Source organism: Lycium barbarum, unplaced genomic scaffold, assembly GCF_019175385.1.
Source record: "Lycium barbarum isolate Lr01 unplaced genomic scaffold, ASM1917538v2 unchr_scaffold_76, whole genome shotgun sequence".
NCBI classification, from domain to species: domain Eukaryota; kingdom Viridiplantae; phylum Streptophyta; class Magnoliopsida; order Solanales; family Solanaceae; genus Lycium; species Lycium barbarum.
In genome coordinates, this window is record NW_026843528.1 from 16197 (window position 1) to 42132 (window position 25936).

The following is a 25936-nucleotide window of genomic DNA, read 5'->3' on the forward strand; positions in this document are numbered from 1 at the left end:
TTATAAATTAAAAACAACCGATATAGTTGATTTGGTTTGGTAAATTAAAAAAACATAAGAATCAAATTGAACTATGTACACCCTTACATAACATGTAAGAGATCCTCCTAATATATATTCGTTATTTTCTAAACTCTCTCAGTATCGATTTACGATAAAGATGTTGTTACAACAGTTATTACATTTTAGTCCCAAGCAAATTGAGTTAGACAATAAAAGTCTTCATTGACCATATTTTCAATTTGAAATTCATCTCAGGCTAACAAGGTGGCCTATTTTTCATCATATTTGTGCGCTAATGTAACACGTGCCTAGGTGAGCATGTCCCAACATTATCTATATTGTTAAGAATTTATCATGAATTGACTAGTTTTACATTGGATACTAATCTACCGCAGTTTTCCTCCTTTTCCTTCTTTATATGGACTTGAAATTGGTAATGTGAGCAAGCTCAAAGTTACTTAAAAAATGTGGATAAGAAGTTAAAATGCATTATGTTCCGGATGCCATACACTTATTCAATACTAATACTATATATTATGTGGCATCAATGACAAAATAAATGAAAAAAATCTCACAAGACCAAAAATTGAGAAAATAGAAATGGAGGAAAAAGCCAAAAAAGATGAATCCTTAGCCATAGAATTATGTCACATCCTCCTCCTATAGATCACAATTATTAGATACATAGCTTATTTACACAAAAGAAATCCATTTTGAAAGAGAGGAAGTAGACATATAAAATTCATATATCATACATATGGTGCATTTTATGTTGAACAACATAGCTAATTTATGATGATACAACAACCTAATTTAATTAGCTGTTCCTTATGGCAGAATTTTTGGCCACAAGGGCAAGGACAATCTGTGTTCTGAAATACACTTTCTTCGTAGAACCAGTCCCCAACAGTTGTGGCAATTGTCTGCAATAACGAGTTAGTCTCATCTCAACAGTTATACATAGAGTTGTCAAATGTACGGGTTGAGCTACATTAGGCGGGTCAAAATGGATTGAGTTAATAAATTATGCTTGAATGGTTGAACCTATTCAAACTTCAAAGGTTATTTAGGCTGAACTGAATTGTGTCAAAATGAGCTAAATAATAGGTTATAACCTAATTAACCCGCCCAACTATTATTGAATCTAAATTTCTTTTTTGGTTTTTTTATAATTTATTTAATTACCTAATAAAACTTTTTTTTCTTTGTTATACATATATATAATATATGTTGTAAATATAGTTTTGAAAATATTTTGACTAAGTTTTTCATTAGTCAATATAAACGGGGTCATCTGTACTTTTACCCTATTTTGTGCTGGTCTTTAATTTTTGCCCATTTACCGTTCAAAATCGAATTTAGGCCTAGAGGCGCATAAGTTACACATAATAACATCCACAAGTTATGCCCACACCCTTAAAAAACTTATGCTCCACTAGACATAAGTTCGGTTTTAAAGGGCAAAAATTAAAGACCAATCCACTTGAAGGGAAAACCGTTCAATTATTAGATTAAAACTACATATCTACTCAACTTTTAAATGGGCTAAATTATGTAGATCAAAATGAATTGAGTTAGTAAATTAGCCCGCCCCAACATATACGAATTTGATGGTTCATATTTTCATAACTGAATTTTTCCACGCCTACCTTGTTAGATAATGTTGGAGAGTTATTGTAGAACCAATAACTTTGTCTTTCTATGATATTATGGTAATGGCAGGATATTATGAAATACCCTATAGATGAAGTCCCTCCTAATTCCGTTATTGCATTAAAAAACTTCAACAGAAAATACATTCCTCTTTAATTTATACATATGGAGAATAGCACTTTTGATCTCTCAGTCATTGATAAATTATGTTTTGGCCTTGGCGATACAGGACTCAAACATATCTAACCTTCTAAAATTTGAAACACATCTAACCTTCTAAAATTTGTGTTTTTAGTCTTTTTATGTAAGGAATATGATATATTTGGACTACTTACATTGTCTCTCAAATATAGGGAACAATACACATTTAACATAACACACGAATAATTAATTAAATGGTGTGGCGGTTAGTAATTCTGAAAATTTGTGAATGTTCATAGGTAAAAGAATTAAAAGTGCACATTTCAAGTAATTAAAGGTTAAATATGTTTAGTCAGATATTACAAAGACTAAAATCAATTTTTTTTAAATAATTAAAAGACCAAAAGTGCTATTAACCCCCCCCCCCCCCCCCCCCCCCCCCCAAAAAAAAAGAGAGAGAGAACCCCATCAACAAAATACTTACCATGGAGAATATTGAGTTGACTAGGTGAGCATTCATTTATATTTTTCTTGCAATTATTCCAAATGCCTTGAGGGTCAGCATCTTCAGGAACCAAACTATTATTTACCTAATTTTCATAAATCAAAAGATAAAACATATTATACTTTATAGTCTAAACTTAAGGGAAGAAATCTTAAACATGCAGTAAATAAAAGTTGGTAATTCTTAGAATTATATTATCTTTCTAACCTGCCAGGAATCATAGGCCGAATTAATTATGAAAAGAGGTGTTTGAATATATCCTGCTACATACTGAGGGAAGAAGCACTGCACAATTATGATCAAAAGTTATGCTGTGAGAAATATCATGCATTTTAGTATATCAAAAGACCAACCGGAATAATAATATTTTTGGTCTTTCAGTTATTGTTATATTCTGATTTTGAATCCGTATGATATTCGATAAAACACATTTAACCTTCAATTAGTTAAAATTTATTAGGAGAATATCGAGGGATCAAAAGTGCACATTTCAACTAATTAAAGATTAAATATGTTTAGTCAGATACCTTAAGAATCAAAATTAGAATTTATCAAGAGATATCAAAAATATTCCTAATCTCAAAATAAATCTCTTACCAAACTTGGCTTTAAAGTGGAGGTGCAAGATGCTGGAAGGTTCTTGGTAGACCCCTAAATTTCAAAAGAATCAAGAATTAATGTCTTAATTTAAGGGTTAAATTATTTGCTAAAATTAACAATTGAAATACTACTTAAATGATTATTCTTACATGCAACACAACAACTCTCTCATACAGCTCTTTAATCTCCGGTTTACCAGCAATTGTATTTCTGCATAAACTCATACGAAATTGGCCAAAAGGGTGGGAAAAAGAAAAAGCATAACACATACTCCATTGGTTTACTTTTTCTTGTTCACTATATTAAAAATAAATTTTTATTTTTACTTGTCCACTTTAGCATATAAAAAAAAAGACAATTTATTTTTCTTGCTTTACCCTTAACATTAATTGTTCTTTTCCCAAATCATTTTCCAAGTCCATTAAACTATACGCCATCAATATGTGGTATTGTGGTAAGCCGAGGAGGATCTAACATATTAGGCGTCACACCCCTTTTTTTCCACGTAAAATAAATTAGTTTATTGGTTTAAATTTATTTCAAAGGGGTTTTCCAATTAAAGTGATGTTTTGAAAAGAGATTATTTTATTTGTTAGAGAGTCGCCACTTGAAATTGAGTTTTGGTGTTCCAAGTCACCTTATGAATCCCTAATCAAAAGGAAATGACTCTATTTTTATTGGTCTGCGAAAACAAAAGTTCGGGTAAGGAATTCTGTTGACCGAGGGGAAGGTGTGAGGCACCCCTCGAGTGTCGTGGTTATAGCACGGTCGCTTTATCAACTTGTGTTCAGTTTGAATTATTTATGGATAAAATGTATTTATTTAGCTATGCGTATGATTTGCTTAAAAAATTGTTGAACTTTTATTAGTCTTAACTAAGACGCGCAGTTGTGACCTCAGCCTCGACGTACACGGGTCAAGATGCGTAAACGCGACCTTAACTTGCGTATCACACCTAGAATTTTGAGCCTATTCGCCTTGCTTAAACCATGATAATTATTTAGTCTCTTTTCCACTCTTTTACAACGGATTTTGAAGCCAATTTGAACCCGTCTCACTCCCTTACTAATGCTTTTTCCCCTTTTTCTTTTACTTGGCACTGGGACTTGACCTGAATTTGTGTATCTCGATTCCTCACAATGATTAATTATTTGGGCTTTAAACATTGGTCTTGGCCGGAGGTATATGATTTGAAACTGAAATAAATAGCTAAACAAACAATTCAAATTTCATATCACATGAACCACACAAAACAGCGAAAATTAAACTCAAATGCTTGGTAATTCATAACACTACTTTAACATCAAATACATTGCACTCTTCCTTCGTTAATTTTATTAACAAATACTAAAACACACGGATCATTTTCTTGATAGTCATAGATGCTCACAGCTTTGTGCATGTGCGCAGCCATTCTCTCCATAAATTTGCACTAATAAATTAACTTCAAATGACTAAGAAATTAGTCCAATCTTGTCATCCAATTTATTAAACCACCGATTTAGTTTTTCTTTGGTCCTTTTTTTTTTTTTTTTTTAAATATCCTCTAAATCGCTTGACATAATTTTTGTTGTCACGTATGATCTAGTGAAGACTTGGTTATCTAGTTGAGCTCTAACACATGGGCGGTTAAGACATGCAAAACAAACTCTTATGATTTTTTTTAACACACTAAACTGAAACCTAATTTATTTTAATTAAACATTGCTAACATGATTCTAGCAACATAACTTGTTAATAACTGATGAACTAGCATAAACCATTAAATAATAGTTGCCACATACATATGTATATATCAAAAGTCCAAACAGAACTGGCCAACATCACATTTGTATAACAATTACAGATAAAGAGAAAAGAGTAGAATATGGACCTCTCGATGTAGATCTCTTTAATAAGAACTTTATTACAACGAACTCCGTCGAACTCATCTATCCAAATAAAGCAAACAACGACAGGAGTTTGAATCACGAGCCATGAACGGAACCCGAATTTTGGACAGAAAACGAGATGTTATGGTGGTGTTTAAGAAGCTTTGGTGACTGGTTTAGGAGAAGATGAAGGTGACAATAGATATTTTTGCCTTCTTGTCTCTTCTCCTCATCTGTATTTTTTTTTTTTTTTTGTGTCTCTGTTCACTGGTGTTTTTCTCTGTGATTTTGTTGTGTGTTCTCTTACTGTGTGTATGGTTAATATATATAGGTGAATGGAAGTAGTGTCGTGTATATTTGCTGCCTAATTAAAAGGAACGTGAGGGATAGGGAGTTGGGATAAGGGGGAATTAGTTATGGTTGAGGGGTTTAAGGGATAGGGATTAGGATTGGGTTTGGTTGGGGTAGTTTAGGCGGCTGTGAGTGCAGGGATATATTTTTGTTGCAGAATTTTTGGTTAGTTTTTGTAGGGATAGACGTAAGAGGTATGGTATTATAGGGGTCTTGATTTTAGTGGCAAGGTAGTTTTAGGTTAGTGTTGTTATTTCACCTTATTTTTTATTTAGCTCCGTTTGTGCTTTAAAATATAACGTAAGATAAAAACTACTAAAGAACTATTTTTTAGATTAATACAATGTAGAAAAATTTAATAGGCAGTCCAAAATGAAATCTAAACTAAGAAAACTACTAAAAATCACTAGATTATTTATTAAAACCTAAATTAAAAGAAAAAATATTTTTGTAAATTATCTATTTTTTTCCTGAAAAATAAATGACGAAACTTATCCTAAAATGTGACTATTTTTTGTAGTTTTCAAATTTTAAAAGTAAGACTTACTAAAAATGACATAAAAATTAAAATATTTGATCTAGACCTACAAGAAGTATTTAAACGCTAAAAATGATGTAAAAATTTATGTTCGGTCAAAAATTAGGTGTTTACATTAGGTAGGGGTTCAACCCCTAACTTTTGATGCAGAGTACAAATTTATATGTAAAAAATAATTAAATTTATAATAAATACCCTCTTTGTTTCAATTTATGTGAACCTATTACTATTTGGGGAGTCTACGAGGTGGTTCTTTAACCACGTTTTCCTTATAGTGTTTTGAAATGATTTGAATTGCAAATTATCATGACTTATAGTACTTTAAATGTAGTATCTAAATATATAATTTTTTTTTTATAAGCTTCAAAAATCTATGTCTAAATTTACGGTCAAAGTTATAAAGTTTGACCCTCGTACTCCGAAAAGGTTCACATAAATTGAAACGGAGGGAGTAGTAGATAGGAATCATAACATTAAAAATATAATGGGTTCAATGTTAAATCTTAAATGTTTAATCCATAGAGTTTAAATTCTAAACCCGTCTCTGCTGATAAAATAATCATATCATTTATTATTTTTTAAAGAATGTGCAAAGTACAAACTGAACAATAAAAGTGAACGGAAGGAGTAAACAATTATCAAGATTCGTATGATAATATACTCACACATTAAGAAAGCAACCAGCATCCGAAATGCATTTCAACCTAGTGTCCATTTGGAGGAAATTTTTGAATTTGTCACAATTTAGTATTGCAGCCAATCCTCCAGCTGAAGTTCCACTCAAGATAACCTATTATGAAATATTGTAGAATTTCTTTATTTAGTTTCAGATACTTAATGATTAGTAAGAAATAAGAGGGTAGGATGGTATCCGAATGCAGGTGGTTGATGAGGTAGACAACAAAACATTCTATGCTTAGCCACACTCACTAGGAACATAGCAAGGTAGTAACGTATTAGCTAACAAACGAGCTGCTAGAACGAAACTTTTAGTAACATAGTTCACTAACTGACAGTTCCTCCTGTATTTATTGTTGATGGCTTTATAGCAGATAAATAAATTAAAAATTACTTTTGTTAGAACCATTAATGGCTTATAATAGTAACAATAGGGCTTGACTCCAGACTCCAGTACCTTACCTTATACAGTCGAAAGTGACCTTGTACTTTATTATTTATTATGATGCATATATTTAATATAATTAAGTCTTTGTTACCTAAAAGATAAAAGGGTGGGATGGGAAAAAGAATCGTACATTTTGAGCACTAGACATTCCTTTAGCTAATAATTCCTCCACTATCACCTTGAAAATTCTTGCTCCTCTGTAGTGGAGATTAGTTGCCTGATACAATTAATTAATTAATTAGCATATTCTCTGTTATAAACCTCAATGCAAATTAAATGCGTAACACTTAATTTGGTGACTTTTACTTACTGGATCAACTTCTTCAATATCACCAGTAAAAGATGACCCGTCACAGTACTTGACCTTGACTCTATTCGCCTGGCTTAAACCACGATAATTATTTTGTCTCTTTTCCACTCTTTTACAACGGATTTTGAAGTCAATTTGAACCCGTCTCACTCCCTTACTAATGTTTTTTCCCCTTTTTCTTTTACTTGGCACTGGGACTTGACCTGAATTTGTGTATCTCGATTCCTCACCATGATTAATTATTTGGGCTTTAAACATTGGTCTTGGCCGGAGGTATATGATTTGAAACTGAAATAAATAGCTAAACAAACAATTCAAATTTCATATCACATGAACCACACAAAACAGGGAAAATTAAACTCAAATGCTTGGTAATTCATAACACTTCTTTAACATCAAATACATTGCACTCTTCCTTCGTTAATTTTATTAACAGAGACTAAAACACACGGATCATTTTCTTGATAGTCATAGATGCTCACAACTTTGTGCATGTGCGCAGCCATTCTCTCCATAAATTTGCACTAATAAATTAACTTCAAATGACTAAGAAATTAGTCCAATCTTGTCATCCAATTTATTAAACCACCGATTTAGTTTTTCTTTGGTCCCTTTTTTTTTGTAAATATCCTCTAAATCGCTTGACATAATTTTTGTTGTCACGTATGATCTAGTGAAGACTTGGTTATCTAGTTGAGCTCTAACACATGGGCGGTTAAGACATGCAAAACAAACTCTTATGATTTTTTTAACACACTAAACTGAAACCTAATTTATTTTAATTAAACATTGCTAACATGATTCTAGCAACATAACTTGTTAATAACTGATGAACTAGCATAAACCATTAAATAATAGTTGCAACATACATATGTATATATCAAAAGTCCAAACAGAACTGGCCAACATCACATTTGTATAACAATTACAGATAAAGAGAAAATAGTAGAATATGGACCTCTCGATGTAGATCTCTTTAACAAGAACTTTATTACAACGAACTCCGTCGAACTCATCTATCCAAATAAAGCAAACAACGACAGGAGTTTGAATCACGAGCCATGAACGGAACCCGAATTTTGGACAGAAAACGAGATGTTATGGTGGTGTTTAAGAAGCTTTGGTGACTGGTTTAGGAGAAGATGAAGGTGACAATAGATATTTTTGCCTTCTTGTCTCTTCTCCTCATCTGTATTTTTTTTTTTTTTTGTGTCTCTGTTCACTGGTGTTTTTCTCTGTGATTTTGTTGTGTGTTCTCTTACTGTGTGTATGGTTAATATATATAGGTGAATGGAAGTAGTGTCGTGTATATTTGCTGCCTAATTAAAAGGAACGTGAGGGATAGGGAGTTGGGATAAGGGGGAATTAGTTATGGTTGAGGGGTTTAAGGGATAGGGATTAGGATTGGGTTTGGTTGGGGTAGTTTAGGCGGCTATGAGTGCAGGGATATATTTTTGTTGCAGAATTTTTGGTTAGTTTTTGTAGGGATAGACGTAAGAGGTATGGTATTATAGGGGTCTTGATTTTAGTGGCAAGGTAATTTTAGGTTAGTGTTGTTATTTCACCTTATTTTTTATTTAGCTCCGTTTGTGCTTTAAAATATAACGTAAGATAAAAACTACTAAAGAACTATTTTTTAGATTAATACAATGTAGAAAAATTTAATAGGCAGTCCAAAATGAAATCTAAACTAAGAAAACTACTAAAAATCACTAGATTATTTATTAAAACCTAAATTAAAAGAAAAAATATTTTTGTAAATTATCTATTTTTTTCCTGAAAAATAAATGACGAAACTTATCCTAAAATGTGACTATTTTTTGTAGTTTTCAAATTTTAAAAGTAAGACTTACTAAAAATGACATAAAAATTAAAATATTTGATCTAGACCTACAAGAAGTATTTAAACGCTAAAAATGATGTAAAAATTTATGTTTGGTCAAAAATTAGGTGTTTACATTAGGTAGGGGTTCAACCCCTAACTTTTGATGCAGAGTACAAATTTATATGTAAAAAATAATTAAATTTATAATAAATACCCTCTTTGTTTCAATTTATGTGAACCTATTACTATTTGGGGAGTCTACGAGGTGGTTCTTTAACCACGTTTTCCTTATAGTGTTTTGAAATGATTTGAATTGCAAATTATCATGACTTATAGTACTTTAAATGTAGTATCTAAATATATAATTTTTTTTTTATAAGCTTCAAAAATCTATGTCTAAATTTACGGTCAAAGTTATAAAGTTTGACCCTCGTACTCCGAAAAGGTTCACATAAATTGAAACGGAGGGAGTAGTAGATAGGAATCATAACATTAAAAATATAATGGGTTCAATGTTAAATCTTAAATGTTTAATCCATAGAGTTTAAATTCTAAACCCGTCTCTGCTGATAAAATAATCATATCATTTATTATTTTTTAAAGAATGTGCAAAGTACAAACTGAACAATAAAAGTGAACGGAAGGAGTAAACAATTATCAAGATTCGTATGATAATATACTCACACATTAAGAAAGAAACCAGCATCCGAAATGCATTTCAACCTAGTGTCCATTTGGAGGAAATTTTTGAATTTGTCACAATTTAGTATTGCAGCCAATCCTCCAGCTGAAGTTCCACTCAAGATAACCTATTATGAAATATTGTAGAATTTCTTTATTTAGTTTCAGATACTTAATGATTAGTAAGAAATAAGAGGGTAGGATGGTATCCGAATGCAGGTGATTGATGAGGTAGACAACAAAACATTCTATGCTTAGCCACACTCACTAGGAACATAGCAAGGTAGTAACGTATTAGCTAACAAACGAGCTGCTAGAACGAAACTTTTAGTAACATAGTTCACTAACTGACAGTTCCTCCTGTATTTATTGTTGATGGCTTTATAGCAGATAAATAAATTAAAAATTACTTTTGTTAGAACCATTAATGACTTATAATAGTAACAATAGGGCTTGACTCCAGACTCCAGTACCATACCTTATACAGTCGAAAGTGACTTGTACTTTATTATTTATTATGATGCATATATTTAATATAATTAAGTCTTTGTTACCTAAAAGATAAAAGGGTGGGATGGGAAAAAGAATCGTACATTTTGAGCACTAGACATTCCTTTAGCTAATAATTCCTCCACTATCACCTTGAAAATTCTTGCTCCTCTGTAGTGGAGATTAGTTGCCTGATACAATTAATTAATTAATTAGCATATTTTCTGTTATAAACCTCAATGCAAATTAAATGCGTAACACTTAATTTGGTGACTTTTACTTACTGGATCAACTTCTTCAATATCACCAGTAAAAGATGACCCGTCACAGTACTTGACCTTGACTCTATTCGCCTGGCTTAAACCATGATAATTATTTTGTCTCTTTTCCACTCTTTTACAACGGATTTTGAAGTCAATTTGAACCCGTCTCACTCCCTTACTAATGTTTTTTCCCCTTTTTCTTTTACTTGGCACTGGGACTTGACCTGAATTTGTGTATCTCGATTCCTCACAATGATTAATTATTTGGGCTTTAAACATTGGTCTTGGCCGGAGGTATATGATTTGAAACTGAAATAAATAGCTAAACAAACAATTCAAATTTCATATCACATGAACCACACAAAACAGGGACAATTAAACTCAAATGCTTGGTAATTGATAACACTTCTTTAACATCAAATACATTGCACTCTTCCTTCGTTAATTTTATTAACAGAGACTAAAACACACGGATCATTTTCTTGATAGTCATAGATGCTCACAACTTTGTGCATGTGCGCAGCCATTCTCTCCATAAATTTGCACTAATAAATTAACTTCAAATGACTAAGAAATTAGTCCAATCTTGTCATCCAATTTATTAAACCACCGATTTAGTTTTTCTTTGGTCCCTTTTTTTTTGTAAATATCCTCTAAATCGCTTGACATAATTTTTGTTGTCACGTATGATCTAGTGAAGATTTGGTTATCTAGTTGAGCTCTAACACATGGGCGGTTAAGACATGCAAAACAAACTCTTATGATTTTTTTAACACACTAAACTGAAACCTAATTTATTTTAATTAAACATTGCTAACATGATTCTAGCAACATAACTTGTTAATAACTAATGAACTAGCATAAACCATTAAATAATAGTTGCAACATACATATGTATATATCAAAAGTCCAAACAGAACTGGCCAACATCACATTTGTATAACAATTACAGATAAAGAGAAAATAGTAGAATATGGACCTCTCGATGTAGATCTCTTTAACAAGAACTTTATTACAACGAACTCCGTCGAACTCATCTATCCAAATAAAGCAAACAACGACAGGAGTTTGAATCATGAGCCATGAACGGAACCCGAATATGGTGGTGTTTAAGAAGCTTTGGTGACTGGTTTAGGAGAAGATGAAGGTGACAATAGATATTTTTGCCTTCTTGTCTCTTCCCCTCATTTGTATTCTTTTTTTTTTGTGTCTCTGTTCACTGGTGTTTTTCTCTGTGTTTTTGTTGTGTGTTCTCTTACTGTGTGTATGGTTAATATATATAGGTGAATGGAAGTAGTGTCGTGTATATTTGCTGGCTAATTAAAAGGAACGTGAGGGATAGGGAGTTGGGATAAGGGGGAATTAGTTATGGTTGAGGGGTTTAAGGGATAGGGATTAGGATTGGGTTTGGTTGGGGTAGTTTAGGCGGCTGTGAGTGCAGGGATATATTTTTGTTGCAGAATTTTTGGTTAGTTTTTGTAGGGATAGACGTAAGAGGTATGGTATTATAGGGGTCTTGATTTTAGTGGCAAGGTAGTTTTAGGTTAGTGTTGTTATTTCACCTTATTTTTTATTTAGCTCCGTTTGTGCTTTAAAATATAACGTAAGATAAAAACTACTAAAGAACTATTTTTTAGATTAATACAATGTAGAAAAATTTAATAGGCAGTCCAAAATGAAATCTAAACTAAGAAAACTACTAAAAATCACTAGATTATTTATTAAAACCTAAATTAAAAGAAAAAATATTTTTGTAAATTATCTATTTTTTTCCTGAAAAATAAATGACGAAACTTATCCTAAAATGTGACTATTTTTTGTAGTTTTCAAATTTTAAAAGTAAGACTTACTAAAAATGACATAAAAATTAAAATATTTGATCTAGACCTACAAGAAGTATTTAAACGCTAAAAATGATGTAAAAATTTATGTTTGGTCAAAAATTAGGTGTTTACATTAGGTAGGGGTTCAACCCCTAACTTTTGATGCAGAGTACAAATTTATATGTAAAAAATAATTAAATTTATAATAAATACCCTCTTTGTTTCAATTTATGTGAACCTATTACTATTTGGGGAGTCTACGAGGTGGTTCTTTAACCACGTTTTCCTTATAGTGTTTTGAAATGATTTGAATTGCAAATTATCATGACTTATAGTACTTTAAATGTAGTATCTAAATATATAATTTTTTTTTATAAGCTTCAAAAATCTATGTCTAAATTTACGGTCAAAGTTATAAAGTTTGATCCTCGTACTCCGAAAAGGTTCACATAAATTGAAACGGAGGGAGTAGTAGATAGGAATCATAACATTAAAAATATAATGGGTTCAATGTTAAATCTTAAATGTTTAATCCATAGAGTTTAAATTCTAAACCCGTCTCTGCTGATAAAATAATCATATCATTTATTATTTTTTAAAGAATGTGCAAAGTACAAACTGAACAATAAAAGTGAACGGAAGGAGTAAACAATTATCAAGATTCGTATGATAATATACTCACACATTAAGAAAGAAACCAGCATCCGAAATGCATTTCAACCTAGTGTCCATTTGGAGGAAATTTTTGAATTTGTCACAATTTAGTATTGCAGCCAATCCTCCAGCTGAAGTTCCACTCAAGATAACCTATTATGAAATATTGTAGAATTTCTTTATTTAGTTTCAGATACTTAATGATTAGTAAGAAATAAGAGGGTAGGATGGTATCCGAATGCAGGTGGTTGATGAGGTAGACAACAAAACATTCTATGCTTAGCCACACTCACTAGGAACATAGCAAGGTAGTAACGTATTAGCTAACAAACGAGCTGCTAGAACGAAACTTTTAGTAACATAGTTCACTAACTGACAGTTCCTCCTGTATTTATTGTTGATGGCTTTATAGCAGATAAATAAATTAAAAATTACTTTTGTTAGAACCATTAATGGCTTATAATAGTAACAATAGGGCTTGACTCCAGACTCCAGTACCTTACCTTATACAGTCGAAAGTGACCTTGTACTTTATTATTTATTATGATGCATATATTTAATATAATTAAGTCTTTGTTACCTAAAAGATAAAAGGGTGGGATGGGAAAAAGAATCGTACATTTTGAGCACTAGACATTCCTTTAGCTAATAATTCCTCCACTATCACCTTGAAAATTCTTGCTCCTCTGTAGTGGAGATTAGTTGCCATACAATTAATTAATTAATTAGCATATTCTCTGTTATAAACCTCAATGCAAATTAAATGCGTAACACTTAATTTGGTGACTTTTACTTACTGGATCAACTTCTTCAATATCACCAGTAAAAGATGACCCGTCACGTCACAGTACTTGACCTTAACTCTATTCGCCTGGCTTAAACCACGATAATTATTTTGTCTCTTTTCCACTCTTTTACAACGGATTTTGAAGTCAATTTGAACCCGTCTCACTCCCTTACTAATGTTTTTTCCCCTTTTTCTTTTACTTGGCACTGGGACTTGACCTGAATTTGTGTATCTCGATTCCTCACAATGATTAATTATTTGGGCTTTAAACATTGGTCTTGGCCGGAGGTATATGATTTGAAACTGAAATAAATAGCTAAACAAACAATTCAAATTTCATATCACATGAACCACACAAAACAGGGACAATTAAACTCAAATGCTTGGTAATTCATAACACTTCTTTAACATCAAATACATTGCACTCTTCCTTCGTTAATTTTATTAACAGAGACTAAAACACACGGATCATTTTCTTGATAGTCATAGATGCTCACAACTTTGTGCATGTGCGCAGCCATTCTCTCCATAAATTTGCACTAATAAATTAACTTCAAATGACTAAGAAATTAGTCCAATCTTGTCATCCAATTTATTAAACCACCGATTTAGTTTTTCTTTGGTCCCTTTTTTTTTGTAAATATCCTCTAAATCGCTTGACATAATTTTTGTTGTCACGTATGATCTAGTGAAGACTTGGTTATCTAGTTGAGCTCTAACACATGGGCGGTTAAGACATGCAAAACAAACTCTTATGATTTTTTTAACACACTAAACTGAAACCTAATTTATTTTAATTAAACATTGCTAACATGATTCTAGCAACATAACTTGTTAATAACTGATGAACTAGCATAAACCATTAAATAATAGTTGCAACATACATATGTATATATCAAAAGTCTAAACAGAACTGGCCAACATCACATTTGTATAACAATTACAGATAAAGAGAAAATAGTAGAATATGGACCTCTCGATGTAGATCTCTTTAACAAGAACTTTATTACAACGAACTCCGTCGAACTCATCTATCCAAATAAAGCAAACAACGACAGGAGTTTGAATCATGAGCCATGAACGGAACCCGAATTTTGGACAGAAAACGAGATGTTATGGTGGTGTTTAAGAAGCTTTGGTGACTGGTTTAGGAGAAGATGAAGGTGACAATAGATATTTTTGCCTTCTTGTCTCTTCCCCTCATTTGTATTCTTTTTTTTTTGTGTCTCTGTTCACTGGTGTTTTTCTCTGTGTTTTTGTTGTGTGTTCTCTTACTGTGTGTATGGTTAATATATATAGGTGAATGGAAGTAGTGTCGTGTATATTTGCTGGCTAATTAAAAGGAACGTGAGGGATAGGGAGTTGGGATAAGGGGGAATTAGTTATGGTTGAGGGGTTTAAGGGATAGGGATTAGGATTGGGTTTGGTTGGGGTAGTTTAGGCGGCTGTGAGTGCAGGGATATATTTTTGTTGCAGAATTTTTGGTTAGTTTTTGTAGGGATAGACGTAAGAGGTATGGTATTATAGGGGTCTTGATTTTAGTGGCAAGGTAGTTTTAGGTTAGTGTTGTTATTTCACCTTATTTTTTATTTAGTTCCTTTTGTGCTTTAAAATATAATGTAAGATAAAAACTACTAATGAACTATTTTTTAGACTAATACAATGTAGAAAAATTTAATTGGCAGTCCAAAATGAAATCTAAACTAAGAAAACTACTAAAAATCACTAGATTATTTATTAAAACCTAAATTAAAAGAAAAAATATTTTTGTAAATTATCTATTTTTTGTAGTTTTCAAATTTTAAAAGTAAGACTTACTAAAAATGACATAAAAATTAAAATATTTGTTCTAGACCTACAAGAAGTATTTAAACGCTAAAAATGATGTAAAAGTTTATGTTTGGTCAAAAATTAGGTGTTTACAGTAGGCTTGAAAGATACAATCGGGTCAAAGAAAGCCTACAATCCTTTCTCAAACCAAATGTTGCTCAATATTTCGCCTCAACATACATTCGGGCCAAGTTCTAGATCAACAAAGCAATGTCATTGAATTTTCAATCTAAAGCTCACCACACAATGCACATGAAACGATGAAGTCGGATTAATTTTGACCATAAATTTTAGCAAAAGAATTTCTCAAGTGTCACTTAGGTATAATCAAGAGGTAGCAAAAGAATCTATGGTTCACAACAAAGTTGGTCGTCCCTATCATCCTCATTCTTTTAACACTTGCTTCTTTACCATGCACACTCCTAAATATGGTAGTACCAACCAAGTCAAGAGATTTTCTTATTCCTTTTTTTTTAGGTGGACCGAACCCCAAAGAAGGGTTGCCTACGTATCTTGTCGAAACAAGAATCAGGTCAGACGTAGTTCAGGAAATAATGGAAAAACTTATTTTTTTTTCTTGAATTTTCTCTCTTTTTTATTTTTATTTTTTATTTTTTATCTTTAAAAGAAAAGAAACCTTTTTTTTTTAATTTTCGAAGGAATGAATAAATAAAAGAGAAATAAAAGAAAATATTTTTGGTATTTTTCAAATGTTGGAATTTTCTACAAAGAATAATCCTAAAAATGAGGTAAAATCTTTTTGGATTTTTTGAACAAAGAAAACTCTTTTTAAAAAAAAAAAAAAATTGAATAAGGATCACCGAACCCAAGAAGGATTGCCTACGTATCTCATCGAGGTGAGAATCAGGTGCGCGTAGTTCGTGAAACTAGCTTAGACTTTTGGATTTTTTTTTTTTTTGACACCAACAATCTTCGACCCGTTTTTTTTTTTTAAATGGAGGATAATTATTTCTCTCTTATTCTTCCTAATCACCCTAAAAACCGGCCAACATGCAAAAGTCTTCCAAATAAATATGTTTTCGGATAGCACATAAAATAAACATAGTGGTCTTTTGAGATAGACACATGTCTTAGACGGACCCAGCCCCTGTGCCGAGTCCTATTAGGTCAAATGCACGTGATGTAAATAAAGCGTAGCCTACTAGGGATAATCATTACTTATGGATTGTTCTGCTAGGTTTAACACCCTAAAGGAGAAGGTGTCTAGACTGGCTTACCCGAGCGGACAACTCGAGCCGGGGAAGGGCCAGATCGTCGGTAGCAGAGCTTTTCCGGCTTCACTGGTGGTCCAACCCCGCCTAACATGTGTGACTGCTAATTATCCTGAACCAGGAGCGTAACCGCCCACAGGCTCATTCAGACAGAAAATTTTATGGAGCGTACCCGCACACACAGTGAACAGTGGTGAATGTGTTCAGAGACTCAGAGGGGTGCGTAAGAGAAGACAATTTATATATGAAGTCACATAATATCAAAGCGGTAAATAAGCAGCAAATAGCACATTAGGCCAACAAGCACAGAATATATATCTAAGAAATAAAGAAAGCCAAATACAAGTAAATATATAAAGCTAGAATTCTGGTTATCCCCAGTGGAGTCGTCATTTGTCACACCCCTTTTATTCCACGTAAAAAAAATTAGTTTATTGGTTTAAATTTATTTCAAATGGTTTTTCCAATTAAAGTGATGTTTTGAAAAGGGATTATTTTATTTGTTACAGAGTCGCCACTTGGAATTGAGTTTTGCTGTTCCAAGTCACCTTATGAATCCCTAATCAAAAGGAAATGACTCTATTTTTATTGGTCTGCGAAAACAAAAGTCCGGGTAAGGAATTCTGTTGACCGAGGGGAAGGTGTGAGGCACCCTTCGAGTCCCGTGGTTCTAGCACGGTCGCTTTATCAACTTGTGTTCAGCTTGAATTATTTATGGATAAAATATATTTATTTAGCTATGCGTATGATTCGCTTAAAAAATTGTTTCATAAAAAATTGTTGAACTTTTATTAGTCTTAACTAAGACGCGCAGTTGTGACCTCAGCCTCGACGTACACCGGTCAAGACGCGTAAACGCGACCTTAACTTGCGTATCACACCTAGAATTTTGAGCCTATTCGCCTTGCTTAAACCATGATAATTATTTAGTCTCTTTTCCACTCTTTTACAACGGATTTTGAAGCCAATTTGAACCCGTCTCACTCCCTTACTAATGCTTTTTCCCCTTTTTCTTTTACTTGGCACTGGGACTTGACCTGAATTTGTGTATCTCGATTCCTCACAATGATTAATTATTTGGGCTTTAAACATGGTCTTGGCCGGAGGTATATGATTTGAAACTGAAATAAATAGCTAAACAAACAATTCAAATTTCATATCACATGAACCACACAAAACAGCGAAAATTAAACTCAAATGCTTGGTAATTCATAACACTACTTTAACATCAAATACATTGCACTCTTCCTTCGTTAATTTTATTAACAAATACTAAAACACACGGATCATTTTCTTGATACTCATAGATGCTCACAGCTTTGTGCATGTGCGCAGCCATTCTCTCCATAAATTTGCACTAATAAATTAACTTCAAATGACTAAGAAATTAGTCCAATCTTGTCATCCAATTTATTAAACCACCGATTTAGTTTTTCTTTGGTCTTTTTTTTTTTTTTTAAATATCCTCTAAATCGCTTGACATAATTTTTGTTGTCACGTATGATCTAGTGAAGACTTGGTTATCTAGTTGAGCTCTAACACATGGGCGGTTAAGACATGCAAAACAAACTCTTATGATTTTTTTTAACACACTAAACTGAAACCTAATTTATTTTAATTAAACATTGCTAACATGATTCTAGCAACATAACTTGTTAATAACTGATGAACTAGCATAAACCATTAAATAATAGTTGCCACATACATATGTATATATCAAAAGTCCAAACAGAACTGGCCAACATCACATTTGTATAACAATTACAGATAAAGAGAAAAGAGTAGAATATGGACCTCTCGATGTAGATCTCTTTAATAAGAACTTTATTACAACGAACTCCGTCGAACTCATCTATCCAAATAAAGCAAACAACGACAGGAGTTTGAATCACGAGCCATGAACGGAACCCGAATTTTGGACAGAAAACGAGATGTTATGGTGGTGTTTAAGAAGCTTTGGTGACTGGTTTAGGAGAAGATGAAGGTGACAATAGATATTTTTGCCTTCTTGTCTCTTCTCCTCATCTGTATTTTTTTTTTTTTTTTGTGTCTCTGTTCACTGGTGTTTTTCTCTGTGATTTTGTTGTGTGTTCTCTTACTGTGTGTATGGTTAATATATATAGGTGAATGGAAGTAGTGTCGTGTATATTTGCTGCCTAATTAAAAGGAACGTGAGGGATAGGGAGTTGGGGATAAGGGGGAATTAGTTATGGTTGAGGGGTTTAAGGGATAGGGATTAGGATTGGGTTTGGTTGGGGTAGTTTAGGCGGCTGTGAGTGCAGGGATATATTTTTGTTGCAGAATTTTTGGTTAGTTTTTGTAGGGATAGACGTAAGAGGTATGGTATTATAGGGGTCTTGATTTTAGTGGCAAGGTAGTTTTAGGTTAGTGTTGTTATTTCACCTTATTTTTTATTTAGTTCCTTTTGTGCTTTAAAATATAACGTAAGATAAAAACTACTAAAGAACTATTTTTTAGATTAATACAATGTAGAAAAATTTAATAGGCAGTCCAAAATGAAATCTAAACTAAGAAAACTACTAAAAATCACTAGATTATTTATTAAAACCTAAATTAAAAGAAAAAATATTTTTGTAAATTATCTATTTTTTTCCTGAAAAATAAATGACGAAACTTATCCTAAAATGTGACTATTTTTTGTAGTTTTCAAATTTTAAAAGTAAGACTTACTAAAAATGACATAAAATTAAAATATTTGATCTAGACCTACAAGAAGTATTTAAACGCTAAAAATGATGTAAAACTTTATGTTTGGTAAAAAATTAGGTGTTTACATTAGGTAGGGGTTCAACCCCTAACTTTTGATGCAGAGTACAAATTTATATGTAAAAAATAATTAAATTTATAATAAATACCCTCTTTGTTTCAATTTATGTGAACCTATTACTATTTGGGGAGTCTACTAGGTGGTTCTTTAACCACGTTTTCCTTATAGTGTTTTGAAATGATTTGAATTGCAAATTATCATGACTTATAGTACTTTAAATGTAGTATCTAAATATATAATATTTTTTTATAAGCTTCAAAAATCTATGTCTAAATTTACGGTCAAAGTTATAAAGTTTGACCCTCGTACTCCGAAAAGGTTCACATAAATTGAAACGGAGGGAGTAGTAGATAGGAATCATAACATTAAAAATATAATGGGTTCAATGTTAAATCTTAAATGTTTAATCCATAGAGTTTAAATTCTAAACCCGCCTCTGATGATAAAATAATCATATCATTTATTATTTTTTAAAGAATGTGCAAAGTACAAACTAAACATTTGGAGGAAATTTTTGAATTTGTCACAATTTAGTATTGCGGCCAATCCTCCAGCTGAAGTTCCACTCAAGATAACCTATTATGAAATACGGAAAAGGGCCTAAAATACCCTCGAACTATTGAAAATGGAGCAAAAATACCCTCCATTCACCTTTCAGCCCCCAAATACCCTTACCATCCACCTATTGGGTCTAAAATACCCCTATTGCTAACAGAATATTCTGGTCAAACACGTGGCATTTTTTTTATTGGTTGGCTTATAAAATTAATTAAACTAATTTACCAGATAACCCAAGTGCCCCCCACCCCTACCCCCCTACCCCCGACCCCCCCCCCCCCCTCGGTGAATTTTTTTTTTTTTTTGAAAAACAAGTTGACATTTTTTTTGCACCCCACCCCGCACCCCTACCCCCCCCCCCCCCGACGCAAAAAAAAATTAATATTTTTGAAAAAAAAGTTTTGACGTTTTTTTTTGGGTTTTTTTTAGCTGGGAGGGGAGGGGGGCGTAGGGGGAGGGTGCGGGGTGAAAAAAAGTCAACTTATGCCTTTTAGATTTTTGGGGGGTGGGGGGGGGGTGCGGGGGAGGTGTTGGGTGCGGGGTGGGGTGCAAAAAAAAAATATTGTAGTCTACACTTGTGCCTTTTAGATTTTTGGTTGAAAATATACCATGTTTTTTAGGGTGAGATATTTTTTTTTTTGGTAACTCAATTACATTAGACATTTTAATTTATCAAGACATTTCACAGCTACGCCCCCCTCCCCCTCCCCCCACGCCCCAAACCCCGCACCCTACGCCCCCTTCCCCTCCCAGCTAAAAAAACCCAAAAAAAAACGTCAAAACTTTTTTTTTTCAAAAATATTAATTTTTTTTGCTTCGGGGGGGGGGGGGGGGGGTAGGGTGCGGGGTGGGGTGGGGTGCAAAAAAAAATGTCAACTTTTTTTTCAAAAAAAAAAAAAAAAATTCACGGGGGGGGGGGGGGGGGGGGGGGTCGGGTCGGGGGGTGGGGGGCACTATCTGGTCAATATTGCAAAAGTTAATTAGTTTAATTAATTTTATAATCCAACCAATAGAAAAATGACACGTGTTTAATGAAAAGATTCTGTTAGTGATAAGGGTATTTTAGACCCAATAGGTGGTGATAAGGGTATTTTAGACCCAATAGGTGGATGATAAGGGTATTTGGGGGCTGAAAGGTGGATGGAGGGTATTTTTGCTCAATTTTCAATAGTTCGAGGGTATTTTAGGCCCTTTTCCGTATGAAATATTGCAGAATTTCTTTATTTAGTTTCAGATACTTAATGATTAGTAAGAAATAAGAGGGTAGGATGGTATCTGAATGCAGGTGGTTGATGAGGTAGACAACAAAACATTCTATGCTTAGCCACACTCACTAGGAACATAGCAAGGTAGTAACGTATTAGCTAACAAACGAGCTGCTAGAACGAAACTTTTGGTAACATAGTTCACTGACAGTCCTCCTGTTTTTATTGTTGATGGCTTTATAGTAGATAAATAAATTAAAAATTGTTTTTGTTAGAACCATTAATGGCTTATAATAGTAACAATAGGGCTTGACTCCAGACTCCAGTACCTTATCTTATGCAGTCGAAAGTGACTTTGTACTTTATTATGATGCATATATTTAATATAATTAAGTCTTTGTTACCTAAAAGATAAAAGGGTGGGATGGGAAAAAGAATCGTACATTTTGAGCACTGGACATTCCTTTAGCTAATAATTCCTCCACTATCACCTTGAAAATTCTTGCTCCTCTGTAGTGGAGATTAGTTGCCTGATACAATTAATTAATTAATTAGCATATTCTCTGTTATAAACCTCAATGCAAATTAAATGCGTAACACTTAATTTGGTGACTTTTACTTACTGGATCAACTTCTTCAATATCACCAGTAAAAGATGACCCGTCACAGTACTTGACCTTGACTCTATTCCAGTCATAGAAGACTATAAACTTGGACAGAGATGACCTTTAATTAGGAGCTGATATTAAAAAAAAAAAAAAAATGAGAGAAAGAGCATAATTATTAAGGAGAATAACACTTTTGGTCTTTCGATTGTTGATAGAATTCTGATTTTAGTTCTTGCGATGTATGATTCATCATATCTACCCTTGAATCAATTAAAATGTTTGTTTTTTATCCCTTTATGCAGAAAATATGTTGCTCTTGGACTGGAAGTATGTTCTCGCAAATGTAGAATAATAGTACAATCTTAATATAACACATGGGTAAGTAAATGGTGGAAATAAAACTAATTAAAAATTTAGGGACCCAAAATACCTATTATCTCTAATTACTTATATATACCAGGATTCATGTCAGGGTCATTGCTTAGAACTCCAGTGAAAGCACCTTGCAGAGGCATATTTTTTGAAGATCCAATTGGCTGATTAGTACAACTGAGGCATTCTGAAACAGTAGAACACCATCCACCTCCCTAAAAAAAATTCAGATTTGGAGATGAGAAAAATTAAAGTAAACTGAAAATATAGTACTAATAATTAGGGCTAATAGCATATTTAGTCCCTCGATTATTGGTCTATTTTTCAATTTCAGTTCTTGTGATATTTGACTGAGCTCATGTAACATTTAATTATTGGAAACGTGCCCTTTTGATCTGTTTTCTTGTGATATTCACAAATTAAAAAAAATTATTATTTGTTCCATCATTTATTTGTCTCTGTGTGTTGTTAAGCTTGTAATGTTACTTTATAATTGAAGAGTACATATATCACCTTCAATTATAAAGTAGAAGAAGGAGATAACTTGGGATCCACCGTGATAGATAGGAACATAATTGTCTATACATAGGAAGTAGACATAGTTAGTAATCTTGATACTTGGCATAGTTAGTAATCTTGATACTTTGGCTCCCGTTTGGCCATAGATTTTTGGATCGTATTTTGAAAATTTGTTTTCAAATCTTTATTTGGCCATAAAATTTTGACAGATTTTGAAAACAAATCTTTAAGTTCTCAAATTCTGGCTCAAACCTGTTTTTGGGCCAAGATCTATGTTTTGGCCTTTTCAAAACTTTTAAAAACTACCCCAAACTTTTGTGTTTTACAAAAAAAAAAAAAAAAAAAAAAAAAAAAACTATTTATGACCCAACTAATTCTATCTACCATATTTCTCCATTAAAGTTGTATCTACCATGTTTCCACAATTAAAACAGTCTCTTCTATAGAGTGAAAATTGTTCGTATAATTTGGGTAGATAATATTAAAGAATAGCTAGTTATTACTGTTGATTTTTTCTTGCACAGATGGATCTTTGTATTGTAATTTGAATTATAGTAGCTAGCAATTGTTGTTAAAATATCATGTTCCGAATAATTTGGGATTAACAAGTATGTATATTTTGTATGGTTGAGTATTCTTGATAGTTTTGAGAACTTGTAGGTATAAGTGATGTTTCATGTTTTTCAAAACAAAAAGTGAAATATATTTTGAAAAACTATGGCCAAACAAATTTTCAAAACTTGAAAAACTTCATCCAAATTAAGTTTTTCAATTTTATTTTTTGGGAATCTAGGGCCAAACGCTAGCTTGATTTCATGTATGTATGACCAAGTACTCAAGCTTTTCTTTTGCATTTACACCATCTCAAAGTAGGATGTTTAACCTCATGAAAAGGGAGGAGTAAATCACTTTTTGTAAACTCCCTCGGATCATTGTGTAATTTGCTTGAAGATGACTAAAATACAGAAAACTTAATTTTAAAAAAAAAAACAAATAGTTTTACTATATCAAGAGTGTGTACAGACCTTACCCTATTTCGTAGAAATAAAGAGATTGTCTCGAAAGACCTTCAGCTCAAATAACACAAAACCAAAAACATATATTTTAATAACTGAAATGTAAAGTGTTGAGTCATATATTACGAAAATTAAAAGAAACATTTAACCGAAATATTATTCTCTCTAATAATTAACCTCAAGGTGAAGAAGCCTATTCTGAACTCCCGAGCCAGTTCCCCTGTGAAAAAAGGAATGCTGGTGCACTTCCATCCAAACAAACTGATATATAATTAAATTGGTTAAACTGTGTAAATAATTTTTTTTTTAAAAAAGGGCTTTTTATAGATATAATCAACAAATAACTTAAGAAAGATAACTCTCACCTGCTCCCTTTGCTATGGCACTTTGTAGAATGGTGATATTGACAAGGAGCGTTTGAAGGGCTTCTGTCCGGCAAAGACTCAACATGAAAACTATTTTTTTTTAAAAAAAAAAAGATAATTAAATGTGAAGAAGTTGGATATTAATTGTTCATTCTTCACATTTCAAAATAACATTATTACTAACTCTTAAGTGTTACACAGACTTAAAGAAAAGAAAAGAAAAGAAAAGAAAAAGAATGACTAGCATGTATAGTTTTATATGTCAACAAATAATTGGCATTTAATTTAGTCTGTACTAGTAGTACGTTTACCAAACAGTAGTACGTTTCTTGCCGCCGTGATCATTGAGAAGTGACTTTTGCCGACAAATAAAGATTGTGGTGTAATGGATAGGTTTCTTACGCCCTTAATTAAAGGTTTCGAATTCAAGTTCTAAGTATAAAAAAATTAAATTCTGTTAGGAAGCGTGTTCCCCTTAAATGAGCTTGTAGTGTGCATCCGAATTAATTGAGCTTCCGATATCAATACCGAACACTGAAAAAAAAAAAAGAAAGGAATGAGGAACATATAATTTCTTGCAAAGAAAGAATGATATCTAACAAGGAAGTTTACTCCTTTTATAGGGACAAACTCAATGTATGATTAGTTTCGAACGACCTCCAAGGTGTCATTTGAAGTGGAGCACAAATTAAAGGGAGATAAGTATTTAATCATTTTTGTATAATTAAATAAGGGTTAACGGTGTTGTTTGGTTGCTCAATTATTGATAAATTTTTATTTTTTATTTTTGTAATATTTGACTAATTAATCACATTTGACCTTCAATTACTTGAATGTGCATTTTTGATCTCTGTCTATGGATATTCACAAATTTTCAGAATTATTAACCGCTCCACTATTTAATTATTCATATTCTATGATAAACTTGTACTCTTATCCTGATGGCTAATCTATTACTAAAAATAGTCCAAAAATAATATACTTCCTAGACAAATTGATTTGAAACACACATTTTAATTAATCAAGAGTTAATATGTTGAATCATATATCACAAGGAATTAAAGCATAATTTACCAATAATGAAGAGACAAAAGTACTATTATATTCTTCCTTTTAATAATACAACAAGACAGAATTTGTTAAGATGATGAGAAGTGAAACTTTTGTAGAAAACAAGAAATTAAATTTTGTAGAACTTCAAAAGGCATAATTAGAGCCAATTCAGTTATATATTTTACAAAGATGAGGATTATCTCACCTTTACAGAATAGGTGTTTAATTTGATCAATGAACATCTCGTGCCGTGTGATGGGTGTAAAATTGAATCCATTGATTGAAAGTCTGAAAAACTAGTGCTTCCTCAATTTCATTTTATGATGAGACTTCTTATAGCATAAACATGTCTTTTAAGGTAAAATAAAAAGTTTAAAGTTCAATTTGTTTCTTTCTTTCAAAACAAACTAAAAATAAAATGAAACTGGGGAGCATGACTACTATTCTTTTAATTTATATTTACTAGCTAAGTCAGCTGTGGGAGTTCAACCTTCAAAATAGATATTCTTTGAATCATGTCGAAAGATAAATTATTTCCATATATTTCCCCAATTATGGTTATCATGTCAACTAATCTCTGAAGTGGTAAAAAATTGTACAATGCCCATACCCAGATATTAAGTATTCCTTTAATGATCCATTGAAACAGCAGGCAATTATCGACCATTTCTCCAGTATAACAGCCTTGATCAAGCTCAAGGTAATATTATGGCCTCCATAGATCATATTTTTCAAGAATCAGATGTCATACATGACATTAGGAATGTTCA

The 25936-nt window shown here is 32.3% G+C and overlaps 1 pseudogene; it reads right to left on the reverse strand.

The window, feature by feature from the left end:
* Positions 1-820: 820 nt before the first annotated feature.
* On the reverse strand, positions 821-24198 carry LOC132625775 (pectin acetylesterase 8-like; annotated as a pseudogene).
* Positions 24199-25936: the final 1738 nt, after the last annotated feature.